A 14,732-nucleotide genomic window follows, 5' to 3' on the forward strand; every position below is an offset into this window, starting at 1 on the left:
AGAACTGCATCTGTTGACCGATTGCCCATCCGAAACTGAAGCCCAACCACCGCCCACCGCACCGACTGACTGCACGCTGTTGGAAACAAAAAGTGTATATAAAGCAGAGGGGAAAACTCAACATAAATTATTTTTCACGCAGCTAATAAATTATTCGCAGTCACTCAACACCCAGCAAAAACACATTTCCGCCGGCGCGCTCCTGCAACTTTCTGGCTGCAGTTGCAGTCACTCCTTCAGCCTGACTCGTCCTGCGTCTCGATGCAGCGTTTTCAAGGATAATTGCGAAAGTGCAGGCTGCCGTTCGACTTTTCGCCGCGGAGAAGTGTTAAGGGCAAGTGGCTGGCTGCGGCTTGGTATTTTAAAGTTCGGTAATAAATTTATAGCCTCGCCAAAGGGCGTTTGTGTTTGTTTTTGTATGGAAATCCGCCGGCGAGCCCCCCACCCGAAACTATGCAAAAAATAAGCTGCAGTCGGTAATGAAAAAATTGCTGAGAATATTTCCTTGGCGTAAACAAGATTAATTTGAAAAAACTCGCTTCCGTTTCCGCTTAGCGGATGCTATCGAAAGTCCTGCTAGCTGTTATCAATCCCCCAGGCAGCCATTTAATCAGCACCTCTCCCACCTGTCGCCCATAAGGATATGCATGTGCTTGCATACTCGTACTGCTGACACAAAGTGGACACAATGCAAGTGGATGTTTATTGTCCCTGGAAGACAATCATCATCTGTCATCCGATGGGTGCAGTTTTGCCATAATTAATTTCCCGCCCACTCACGCGAGCATTCGTTAAGCGTTAAATGGGGAAAATTGTAGGGTTTTTAATTTTGCTAAGTAATTGCAGTGCGTAGCAGGTTGACAGAGCAAAGTGGGGCAGCAAATGGTGCAAGAAAAGTGATAAGGGGATCACACTCCAGTAGATTACACACTGCACTTTCCAATGGTGGGGGGTAGTGGGTGGTAAAGTCAGGAAAAACTGGAAAAACGGGAACTGAAGCTCTCTAAGCTGATTAATTAAACGTTTTTGGCAGAGGGAATACGTGAAATCGATGGCTGCCCGTCAAGTGGATTTCAATTAGCAGGTTTTTCCAACACTCGGCACCTAATTAAAGCCATCGAAATTTGCGATTAATTAAATGGTTTTGAGGCAAGCAGTCAGTGCCACTTAATGAGGCGCACAAATATCACATTTTAATTGGCTCCATATCAGCAGCAACGAGATATCTAATTTATTTGCTACCCATTATGCGGCAGATTTAGCGCATAACCCAAATTAATTGATTTTCTCGCCAATGGATGGCGGCATCGAATTATCCGTCAATCGCGACATGGAAATATGGAAAAGAAATAAATGCCGAATTAACTCCTAGCAGGCAGCTTTTACATTGACCATCCATCAGATAAATATGCAAATTATGGAAATTATTAAACATTAAGTATTTGACTTTGCCGCCATGATTAAATGCAAACCTAAAAAAGAAACGCAAATTGTGGCGGCAATTATTATTTCGCATTTTTTGTCCGGAATAAGAGTGAAATTGCATTTAAAAATATTTATTATAACCACTGACAGAGGCGGATGGAGGTGCGTTTGCTGCCCTTTATATTTCAATTTATGGCTTCAAATTAATCCAGGCAAATAATGCTGACAATTATGGATTAAATGTGTCAATAATGCAAGTGTTAACAAATTGCTTTCGGGCCAGGAGCAGTGTCCAGTGACCAGAGTTCTGTGTCCAGTGTCCAATGCACAGGCATCTCCCAGGGAAAATGGAGACCTCCACCTGCAGCCGAGTGAAAGGCCCTTAATTAATGCCCAAACATTTTTAGAATTAATGCCCACTTGTCAGCGTGCCATCCGAGATGAATGGGCGTCCGGGGGTCAGAGGTCAGGCGTCAGAGATCGAGTAGACCGCACCGAAGCCACTGACTTGGGTTTGGCCAGGGATTCATTCGCCTCGGTTTGGGACTTCGACTCCTCGGATTCGGCATCCGACGGATGCAGGGTGTGTGAATGCCGTACGGTCGGATGGCAACTGCAGTTGCAACTGCAAGTCGCCTGGCAATAACAATAATTGCAATTCGGTAGTGTTCGCATTTCAATGCAAATATTTGCGTATGCATGAGCGTAAATTGGTTTTGCACAAATCGCAGTCTCAAAATGCTGTATTGTGTGAATAATTAATTTTTGAAAATGTAATTACTCCAATCGATATCGAGCAGGGCGGCAATGAAGTTGCCAAGTTGGGAAGGCTTAAGCCACACAAAGAAGCTTTATAGAGCTGCCTTCCGATATCTTGCGATGCGCACAAACAACGGAAAAGATGGAACAACATTTGAGCAATTTGCATATGTCGGGAGCAGGCAATGGCAGTCGCCCCGCTCCTAGGAAACAACCATTTATCAATTAACCGGGAGCGGGAATCGTCTGCATCGGGGCGCCAATTAATTTTCGCTTTGGGAATCAACAAACATAGAGGCGGGGGAAAAAAAACCAAAAAGTTGATTAAGGACGCCGGCGGAGAAGGAGACCTGGGGCATTTAAATACGGTAGCGATAAAAGTGGTAGCAAACGCTTATGTAATGCCCATCCCCATACCCATACCCATCGCCATTCAAGACTGGAATAGTTGCTCCAAGTTGGCCGCCTCCACGACTAATTAATCATCGACGTTTATCCGACTTGATGCAGAACTAAACAAATCGCTTCAAATTATTAAAATCATTTATAATGCGAACGATGACGATGAGCCACGCAAGCCGGCGGACTCGACGGACTCGGCGGCGAAGGATGAAGGATGTGCCGCGTGCGTCTGGCGCCGGCCACTGAAGATGGCCACGTCCGTGGAGTCCTGCTCCTCCTCCTCCGCCTCCTGCTCCCAATTCCGTTTGTGTTTCTGCTGTTGCCGTACATAAATCAGTTGCCCATATTAACCTCCTCTCCGGCAGCCAGATACTGTGGCCAAAGGAAGGGGAAAGGCAGGACACTCCACTTCATTGGGGATGTGCTCGTGCTCACCAGTCATTTTCCATAATTGGTGGTGATAACCAAATGGACGGAACGCCAGGAAGAAATGTTACTACCGTCTACATTAATATATTTTCTGTATCTACGCTTATAAGTTATAAGCTCGGAATTACAAAAAACAATTGCAAATGAATCAGTGAAGTTGAAAATATAAATTTTTCAAGCTAATATGTTTGCAGTCTATTTATTTCTAATGAAATATATCTTCCAGAATGGCCCAATACAAGTGTTTTGAGTGCTGTAACCCATTTTCTTTTATACAAAAAATCCATGTTTTTCTTTGATTAAAGTCGGAAGTATCTGAAGATAATGACTTGAATTTTAATGTACGGATTTCTTATGACTGGTTTTTGTTACCATCTCTAGAGAGGTTCATACTAACTAGTCGTAGTTTTATCCGGGCTCGCGTTTGCTTTTCCATCCGCATTCTTTTATAGACCGCGTGACCAATTAAAGTCGATGTTGTGCGTTTAATTTATGTGTTCTTGTGGCAAGCGGAGGAGGAGTGCGGCAGGAGCTGGAGGAGCGGAGGTCCTGCAGGAGCACCGCATTCGCAACGCCTTCCATTTCCTCATTATTCGCACATTCGTTAGGGAGCGGGCACATATTTCTCGCAGTCAGCTTATCTCGCAGGCGCTGACAGCCAGGAATGCGGGGCAAAAGGACCTACCCTCGCACACACACGCATACAGACTCAGACACATGGAGCGCGCAAGGACATCGCAGCCAAATAAATTATGTGTCCGTCGCGTCCAGCTGAAAACGTAAACAAAATTCCAAGGAAGTGAACCAGCAGCAGCAGAAGTTGGGCTGTTGACCATGGTCAGGATTTTGGGTTAACCTTGAGGCGCTGGCCAACGCGTGGTATACTCGATTTGATTATGGCGATTTCAAAGCTTGCCTCGGGCAGCTGCAATTGCCGCCATTAAATCCAAAAACCAAACACTCGAACAGAAGGCTAAGCAAATACGTGCCGCACATATAAATTTCAATAAATCTATTTATGCCTGCTCCGCAAACTGTGGCTGCAAAATGTCCAGACACTCGAAACTAATTTTCGGTCGACTGGGCGAGACTGTAACTGCCGAGCTGAGCTCACATAAATCCACTATATATGTGCATAGATATCGTGTCAATGGGTCACTGAGCTCACCGGCTCTGACATTCATCGAAAAGTATAGGGGAAAAGGGCAGACTTCACGGAACTTTTGCTGCTCAAGTTTTTTGGCTATGCCTGCACAACCATAATCAGTGGGTGGTGCTGGAGGTGCCCCGTCGCAGGTCTGCCGGCACATGTATGCCCCAGTCCGTGCCTCAATCCGTGCCCAATCCGTGCTCCAATCCGAATGCGAACCTGTTACGCCTGCGATGTGTTTCTGCTCCGTTGGCTTTTTCAATCAAATTGCTGCCCAGCCAGAGATCACAGACACTGTGATGCCATGCGGAAGCGGGAAGGTCGCTATTCGGTTAGATGATGGCTTGGCCATCCACTGTGAGCAGAGTTTTCTTCGAATCATTCAAACATTTTTGCGATTTACATTTGTATAGAGCTTTAATAGACACAAATATCAGTTTAATGTGAGTATTTTTGGTCAAGTTGGATATCCTTAATTGCCTTCCACAGTGCCTCCTAGATATTTCTCGCAGTGCCGCCACTCCTCGAGCTCTTTGGCCAAGCAGTGCCAATGGCAGCATATTTGAAAAGTTTCTAAATCACGCCTGAAGAGCCAGATTTTGAAAGGCAGAAGGCGACTGCAAATATTTCTTCAATGAAAATGTGTGGCAGCCAGAGACAAGCGCAAACATGGCTTAATAACTCATCCGTGAGGGAGTGTGTGCCCCAGTGTGTGTGTGTGTGTGTGCGTGTCCCCAATTCCCCAATAAAGCAGTCAATGGCAGCGGCAACCCTAGCCAACTATTTACCATCGTTGACCCTCCTCCTCCTTCTCCTCCTCCTTGAATGCCCATCCCCATACCTATTCGAATACCCATCCCACTTCCATTGCCGCCCGATGGATCCCAGAGATTGCGGTGCAAAGTGTCAGTTTGAAGTTGAGCTGTTGACTCGTACTCATTAAATAAAAGATTGCATGTTTCCAGCCCTTTGTTTGGCAGAAGGACATTGGCTAATCCTCTCCTGTCCCATTCCTCAGCCCCTCTGCTTGTCCGTGTCTGGTTCTAGGCAAATATATCACATGTCACTGGGTCCATCTCTGCAGCTTGGGGAGTTCGCATCGAGTTAAGTGCCGGGCCAATGTAGCTTTCAAATAACTTTTGGTATCGAATATTTAAGCACAAACTTTTTGACATCGTCTGCGGTGCCGGCGAAATGGAAGAGGTCCTGCCCCCACCCCGTTCCTTCGTCCTTCATTTCTGCTTCAATTAACACAGACTGCAAGTCGGTAGTGAAACTTTCGGCACTCGCATCCGAATTAACAGAAAATAATTCATTGTTTGTGCCGGTGGCTTACAAATTCAAATTTCTGCAAACCGAAATGGCCAGCTACATGGCCAGATATGTGAGCAATCTTACGAGCTGTGGCTCCTGCGGTTGCAGCTGGAGGCGTTTATACTTTCTATAAAAACCATGGAAGAAATAAGGAGCATGACTGCGCTTGACTGCGCTACAAAATAATATATGATCAAAGAATTTAATTTTAAATTAATTTAATTTTAAATTAAATTATTACTTTAAAGATGTCTTGAAAAACACACACCACATTCTCTATTTACAAGAGGTAACTTTAGTAAAAGCTAATTCATTACTTGACATTGCCTTAAGGACCTTAAGGACCTGTATAATTTATGACCTAAAGATACATTTATATATATATTTGATACTTTAAAATATTTTCTAGCTTATTTACTATTTATGCCAGTTGACCAGTGACCCCCAACATACCTGAAGTACCCTTCCCGAAGTTCGTGTGTGAGCAAAAATAGTTGTTGCAGTCGCCGGCAGTTGTTTTGGGAGCTGGAAAAACTTATAATGTGCCACAAGATGCAGGAAGGCAGACAGGAGTACACACCTCGGCATTCATTTCAGTTCGCCAGCACATTAGGGATGGCTTCCGTCCTTTTGGCTGCATCCTGTTAATTATGCACGCCAGCTGCTGCAGATGCAAATGCCGTAGCCTACTTTTGGGGCATCGTTAATTTGGAGTGCTTAAATTCGTTCGTACTCTATGCCGGAGAAATGCCCCCGGCTGGTGTCTGTTGCCTGGTGTCAGTGGATCCCGACACGAGTTGTGTATACGCACTGTGTATATTTTCACTGGCCCAACACCTCTGCAGGATGGAGGATGATGGCTGTCGGCCTCACAGGTGGGATTTTGATTTTTGGTAATCACATCGAGATACATATGTACTCCGGTTAACCTCGGCCGGCGATTGTTTGACTAGACAGCCGCACACTCTCCTAATTTCCATGTGTTGTCTCATTAATATTCATGGAAATCGCTCACGCCAGACTGGGCCGGAGAAAAAGCAGCCAGCTCAGGAAATTTGCATAAATTCAGTTCGGTTCAGTACCCAGTTGCCAGCCATCCTGCGGAACTCGGGCTCTTGAAAACGTCCTCTTGAATGTGGGGCGTAAAAAGTTGATAGTCGCATTCAAATAAAATTACAAACAATTTATGGCTGCGAATCGACAACCGCAGAGATGCCTGCCCACGTAATGCGGTGCAAGGCAGCTGGACGGCGGAAACAATAATCAATTATTGGTTGAAATCAACTCAACGGGATTATTGAGTTATAAATGATTCATAAAATATTATGCGGCACCTGATCAGCCCACCCCGCCCACCATTTCACATTGCTCGCCACTTTGGCTTTTGCGGTTTTAACTGACAAATGCCGTGAATAAAACAAGTCCATCTGCCCGAATCCCTCGTCCATGAAGGGATTCCAGTCGAGATATCGTCGCTGGGCTCGGGCTAATTAAATTTTGTGCCATTGCCACAAAGCTGACCATAAATAGCCGGAAATACAGCCGGGTTTTGTATGGCTTTACACTATAAAGAAAGTATGTGAAATCCAAAAATAGGCCAATAAAATGTTTATCTATTTTTGATGGATTTTCCAAATATGCCACAATTTATACTCATTGAACACAAATTCAACATTTGTCAAAAAGAAAAGAAAAAGTGCATTGAATTGAATTTTCCATACTCTTAAGCATACTTGATCCACTCAAAAGGAAATACGTACGCAATCTTTTTTTGGTGTGGCTCATTTCGAAATTTGATAGTGTTTGTTCAAGTGCCGAGAGTTAAATAAATGAAAAGCCTACCCGGGCAAAGATCAAATCGGAGGCAGCAATTAAAATGTCATGAGGCTGCTACTTTAAAATTTCAGATATCACTCATTACGCATACGCCCTGTGTGGGCCATGGGGCAAATGGCAGGAAATAATTGTCAGCTGTCGCTCGTTCGCAGTTTGCCGTTCGCCATTCGGCGTCCGTCGACTCTTTCCCATTCGGTTTACGGGTCACTGAACAGACGGAAAATAAATAAAAGACGCAATTAAAAAGAAAGTAGCAACGCCCCCTCCCCACCGCTCCACCGCCACATCCTTGCCCATGCGACTCAACTCAATTTGTTCATTTAACTGCTTTTATTTTTATTATATTTACATTTGCTTCACGCTCGCTACACGCTCAAGAGATAATTACGACAATAATAAGGACACATTGTCCCTGTTGCCTGTCAGCGCTGTTGCCCGGGCATTTCTGCACACGAGCAACGAGAAGGACCCAGCGACAGATACACACACACACCCAGACACTCGCAGAGGGACAGGAGACAGGACACATGCTGCTGCATCCTCGCATCCTTGTTCCCCCTACCTCCTGGCTTTCTTTTTGCTGCCGGCCAGCGTGCGATGCCAAATTCGCAGCAAATTGCACAACAAATTGCTGCTGGTCAATGCTGGCAAAAGCCGCCAATTGGTGGGTGGAAATGGGTGTGTACGGGTGGATGGGTGTTGGCCAGGAGCCGGGGTCATGCAAAGGGTAAGCGGAGCTGAGAATAAAGTTATTCAAAGGTTGCCGCTGCCTTGGGCGAGAGCGAGTGAAAAACGCGCCAAAGTTTGCCAACTATGTGGGGAAGGGGTAGAAGTGGAGGAGGGTGTGGATACTGAAATCTCCTGCAAGCACATTACACACTTTGTTCTTGCCACTCGGGGACCGGTGCTCGACCTTGACTTCACCCAGCTAAGGGCTGACAGATAGCCGGCCGATTCAGTAAATTCAATTCCCCACCTCGGGGCCACCCATTTGCCAAGTTCACCTCACCCACCTCGGCACCGCCCGCTGACACTCGCAGGATAGCTGGCATTCCGAAATTTGACTGAAACGTATACGCCCCGTGTGCGCGAAGGACGAGTGCGAGAGCGAGAGCTGTGGCATGGTGTGAGCAAAACTTTACAACTTTTTCGCATGTGAAATAAAGCAAATTTGTAGCATATTCTTCTTATTATTATTCCTCGCCTGCAACAGTTGCAAGTGCTCTGCATTCCGTTTCATAAATTTCATTGTCTGCCGACGAAAGTTCCTTCTGCACGGTGCATAAGTTATGGACTCCAATATGCGATGCTATAAGGTAATATACAAATTGAAATTTGCGCAAACAAGACGTGTGACTCCATCGAGGACGTACATATGAGTAGATATATCTCAGGACTTCCCCACTTCCTTGACTGCTGGCACTTTGCGGGTGAAGGCGAGTGCGGGCGAAAGTTGATGCGATTTATTGATCATCAGATTGGTTGCGCAGGATGTGCGAGTACGAGTATATGTAAAGGTTATTAGCTGCTTGAATTGTTTTACTACTCGTCCTTCAAGTTTTTATAGTGACTTAGAACGACAGGGGAAATTTAACAGAATGACGCATAAATAGTTTGGAGTTTTAACTAAACTTTACCAATGAATAATTTTCGGCTAGAATGGGAGGTGCACACTTCGGATGCTTGCTGTTTATATCTGAGTTTTTAAACTTTAGGTAGCTACAGGATGTAGAGACTTTCACATCAGGTATAACTTTATCAAAACTCTATTATTAAATGCTCTATGTAAGCTTTATTTTTGAATTAAACCTTTTAGTTTAACACAACATCAATATATTTTGGCTTTCAAAAAGCACTTCTATATTATGAATTTACAAACCTGCTGATTGTTTTCACCCATCTGCAACTCAAACTCGCCACTTTGGTTTTCTGGTTTTGCCCTTGCTATTCCCTTTGTAGTTACCGTATCTTTTTCATCTCGGCACGCCCCACATGACACAATTAATATGTTGAACCCCGGGCTTGGATACCATACCACCTAGTGACCCCCTTTTGACCCCCATTCGCAAACACATCCCCACCCATGCCGCTGTCATTACACCGTTTGCTATTTGTCGTCGCCGAGCGCTTTGTTGTTTTGTCAAAACGCGCTGTCAAAACAAATGCTCAACAATTTTTCAGCGCCCGGCGGACACAATTGTTTGGCTTCCGTCTCATAGTTGTCCTCCTGCTCCCCATTCCCCGTTCCCCGCTCTCCTCTGATGTCCCCCAGTTGCTGGCACCGCTGACAGTTGACAGTTGTCAGGTTTGTATCTTTAAGGCTGGAGCTCCTTTGCCAGGCAGACGCTGATGTTCATCACCATCGATGCATTCGTGAGTGGCGGCGGCGGAAGGGTTCAATCCCGCTTGATAAATGGATAGCGACGGGAATTGTTTTGTTCAAACAAATTACTTGATTGGCGGGCGTTATGAGTTATAAATGCGACTGATTTATGGCACTTCTTCGTAGAATATTCAAGCTGTTGAGTTTATCTGAAGTTTACTCCGCTTGTGCGTGTTTTGGCAATGAACAATGTGAAGTGCGGAGCGTAATGGCAGAGGCATGCACCCACCAGCTGCACTGTAAAAAAAAACCCCTGTCACATTACATTGTAGCTGGACATTCAGAACTAACGAAGTTTAATCACATGAAAGTTTGGTTTTAACATAAAATGACACTTGATATTCCAAGGGTCTCATGTTTGTCATCACATAGTGGTTCATTTCGGTGGAATTCATTTTAGCTGCACTTTTTATGAAAAGTGTAACCCCTTCGCCACCGCTCGAGGGCATTTCTTTTAACAAATGCCGAGGCATGCGCGGCTTATCCCCCATCGAAACCCACGAGGCAATTAGCAGACTCATGAAGCTGTCTTGGATATCAACACAAGACTCACACACACACGCTAGCTAGGAGCGCTTTTCAGCAACTGACACCCCACAACGCCCAGCAACCCCATCACTTTCCACTTTCTCCTTTCTCCGGACCATTCACACGCACAGCTTAATCGTCTGGCAGCTGGTTAGCTCGCTCCCTTTTCAACCAGCCACCCCCATGCCGCATATTTATGAACTTATTTGCTTTAAAATAAATATTGTCGCTGGCCTCCCTCCTCTCCCAATCTCTGCAGCAGGCAAAGGGTCGAGGTCGGACTTAAGGGATTGGGTCTTAAAAAGGGGTTTTTCTGCTTATAAGTGGATGTGGGCGAAAAGATGCCGCTCGACGCTCCGCCGACACTTTCTCCGTTTTCGCAGCTATATGTTTTTGCGCCCGTGCATTTCCTAAGCAGCTTACTGCTTATGAGCCGCTTTGCCAACACCAACTACGTCCAGGATGTCAGGATTTGAGGATTTCAGGATGCCAGCAGCACCACTCGGTGGCCATGTCGAATGGCGCACGGATCGCTCTCTTCCCCGAAAGAATAGTGACGGCATTTGGAACTGGGAACTAACTGGAAATGGGGCGCTGGTGAATGCTAGAAATGTGTCATCACTTGTTGTTGGCGCCCAAACAACTTGCGCAATGTGCAACCTGCAGCATAGAAAAGTTTCGCTCACAATGTGTGGCAGGCGTCACCTCTGGAATTGGAGTCTTGCCACCCGAAAAACCCACTATTTCAGATACAAAATGCTCTTTTGTGGCAGTCGCAGCAACAACAGCGAAATGGAAAAGTAAGCAAGTTAGCAACGAAAGTAAGTTGGGGCAAGAAACAAACTCCTCGGCGCACGTTTCATGCATTTTCACTTTGTAAAACATTTTTGATGCGTACGTGCTGCACTCGAAATTCTATTTAAAGTTTGATTAGCCGCACAAACACTCCCCACTTTTCCCCACCCCCACCCACTCCCCCGTCCATGTGTATACACAAATAATTAAGCAGACACACACAAGTTTGTGCTCCTCATGTCGGAAGATAATTTTCCCAAGCGGCACACCTGGCGTATGAGCAATGCGAGCGGTATGGCAACTTGTGGGCGGAGATGGTGGGCTGATGAGGCGGGGGGCTGCTGCCCAGGGCGGAGTAGGTGTAATTAATTTTAGGTTGTTTGCAATTAATTGCCACAATGCAATTATGAGCAATGCTTTCAGCCACAATCGCCGGGCTCCGTTGACCTTGTTACCCAAATTATTCGCAGTGCACCTTCAATCCTACAAAAGCAGGACAGAGCAACACTTGAAAGGTAGAATAGGAATTTTCAGCTCAAAACAAATTCTTCAAGGATGTTAAAATTGTCAATCAATGTAAATTTTTTTGATTTACATGCCTTTTTTTTGTGGTTCATATCCGCTGTTAAGTGTCAAGTAAAGGGTATTAATTAAAAGGGCAATCGCCCGTTAAGCCGATACTAGCTACCGACCCCCGCAATATCCATTAAAAAGCCTGAAAACCTGAATTCCGTTTTCTGCACTGCTCACATCTCCAGAGCCAAACATGTGTGTCAGTACCCAGCTGTGCCAAGAACTGCCGGCAGATGTCAGGATGCCTCCTGTGGTGCGGCGACATGGAGGCAAACCGAAGATGTAAGCCACAAAAATACTTGACAATTTGTTTGCAATACATTTTCCGCTTCAGGTCCCCCCTCCCAAGGCTCCACCCCGCCCGCTCGACGTCCTGCAGCATCAGCATTTTCTCAGCTCGATAATTTTTTCTACTCGAGCGAAACTATTATGGCTGCAAGACCCCATCGACAATCTGGCCAAGATAGGAGCGAGAGCGGCGAAGAGAGCAATAAGTTCATAAAACAATTGGCTCCACTTGCTCCGATTTTCATTGCCTGCCATTTTGTGTGACCTGCGATGACCAGCCAGAGTTCGAGTGCTCCACAGCTCCAGAGCTCGTGGTGGCCCAGGGTGGGGGCCACCACACCCAGTGACACATGGGGATCCATCGGTCTGTGATTGAAACTCGCCTGCTGGTCGGCACTTGAGCCCTAATTGGTTTGTTTATATTGGCGCCCCCGGATAGATGCAATCAATTGCACACAATGACGCCAATTACTCCCACTGCCCGTGGTGGCAGACACGCCCCTCTTCACAAGCCCTGCCCCCAAAACACTCACATATAATTAATAATTTTTGCCTTTTATGCTTTGTAATTGCTTTGGCATTCGTAGGCAATTTACTATTTACCAAATGATAACGAGGCACAGCAACAACATCAATAACTACACTCTGGAGTGCACTCCAGCATCACCGCACCACTTCTGTATGCCACCCACCTCCAACCTCCCCACACACCAACCACCACCCACCTTCCACCGCCCACCAGGACCCACAACCACCCACTCGTATCCACACCGCATCAGAATGTACCAACATTTTCTGGCTTCGGCCTCATTGCATATTCAGTTGGCTGTGTATGTGCACTGAAAGAACTGGTACATCGTTACATTTGGATATGGTTTTTAAAATGTATTTATGCGATCTAAGGATCCTGAAATACTGCACACAACCTGCGAAATTCAAATGCGAGTTTAGTTTTAGTCATAAGATTTAGAAGTTATTCTTTAAATAAATCATCGAAATGTATATATGTACTTATGCGTACACCTATTCCAATTGTATTCTAATACAAAGTAACCCATCGTTTTCTCGCAGTGTGTGTAAGTGAAGCTAAGCGAGATGTTGCAGCTACTTGATTTCTCAATACCTATGAACGTGAGTGCGAATGTTTCTGGACGTGTGGATGTGCCGGCATTACAACTGCAGATGCGGCAGAGACAGGTGGTAATGACTGGCGGCAAGGAGGTGGGGGCGGGATCAGCTGCAGAGGGACGAGGGCGGCTTAGATGGTCGCCGTAATTAGCAGGGAATTTAGCTGCTGCCGCCAAAGACAAGCTTCAATCCGAGCTAAAAGCTGAAAGCGATGCATTAAGCTCAAGTGGCGAGGCAATCACGGCAATGGGGCAGAAAGCGAGAGCACTAAATGCGAGTAATTAATAATTGCCAACTGAACGGCGGTGAAAGCCCGATGTTGCACGCTCCTCAAGACGATTTGCCGTGGTGATTTGTACACGCGCTTATATCATCCAAATGAGCTGTTTATGTAAATGCGTATATCAAATTAAAATCCATAAAGCCGCGGACAGGACACCGCACCGCAGACCGTCCGGTTTTTATGGCCCCATGACTTCATTGCCCTCGCTGCTGAGGCGACGTAAAAAAGTCCAGAACTGGCTTTGATGGCCCTGCATAAATCTTTTCTAATTGCAAGGACACGCAGAAAGTCCTTTCTCTTTCGCCAGCCACTTCATATTTCGAAGCAGAGTTCTGTCGAAGCCACTAATTGAGCCAGAGATTAAGTTTGATGAGCACACACCCAGACAGACGGAATGAATCAATGCCCGAATGAATCACTGATTCCCTCCGAGATTCCCAGCCTGGACATGGAGTGCCCAGGGCGGCGCGTGAAACGTAACAGGTTTTTTATGCACTACGTGACCATACAAAGTTGGCGAAACTGTTTCTGGGTCGGGGTGTCGCATATAAAATAACAATCCGCCCAGTCCCAGCCCGCCCCACATGCCTACCGGCTGGCCTATATCAAATAATTACCGGAACTTGAACGTATAACCAACAGTTTCCGCCGACGATCCGGAGGAGGAGGAGGAGCAGGTGAGTCAGGGCCCGAAAAGTGGGACAACCCAGTGCGCGGAAGGGTCTGGACATGCACATGTCCGTTTATAATAATTCACATGCAATGAAAATGTCAATAATTGTTGCTCCAGCCGCTCCACGAGGGAATTTATTGAATTACATTTAAGGCCTCACTTCCGAGCCAAAGTTTCGTTTTCGGTTTCGTTATTTTGTCATCCGTATGTATGATATATATGCGTGGGAATACTAGGGGCAAATTATGCAAATGTCTTGGCCATTAGCATAAAGTGATTTTGATGAGGCACCAAAAGTGGACTTTATGCTCGGCTAGCTCTGGACACTGATTAGGGTTATGGTCTGGGAAGGATTCGAGTTGCCTGCCGCCCGTTTGTTTTTCACTTCTGGCCAAACCGTTTTCACGGTCAGCCGGACTTCTCTGCGGCTGCCTCTCTTCAGGCCAAGCTGCCGTATTCAGCAACTGGCGTATAAGAGAGTGTTTTTGGCGAAAGGACTCTCTCTACGTGGGCTCAGTGCGGTGTTTTGCGGTTGTGGCGACTGTCAAGCGAATAATCCTTCAGGAACGCCTGACGTCACCGTTGCCTGGTCGAGAGGGGATAACATGACAAACTAGTTACGTGCATAAATTATATTTGAGCTCCCCACCTAACCCACCTGCCCAGGGAACGTGTGTGCGTGACCCACTCCTTTGATGGATGAATATTTTCTGGTGGAAGTGGCAGTCATCGGATGATGATGATGTTATGCATAAATATTACCAGG

Source organism: Drosophila mauritiana, chromosome 2R (genome assembly GCF_004382145.1).
Source record: "Drosophila mauritiana strain mau12 chromosome 2R, ASM438214v1, whole genome shotgun sequence".
Classification (NCBI taxonomy): Eukaryota; Metazoa; Arthropoda; class Insecta; order Diptera; family Drosophilidae; genus Drosophila; species Drosophila mauritiana.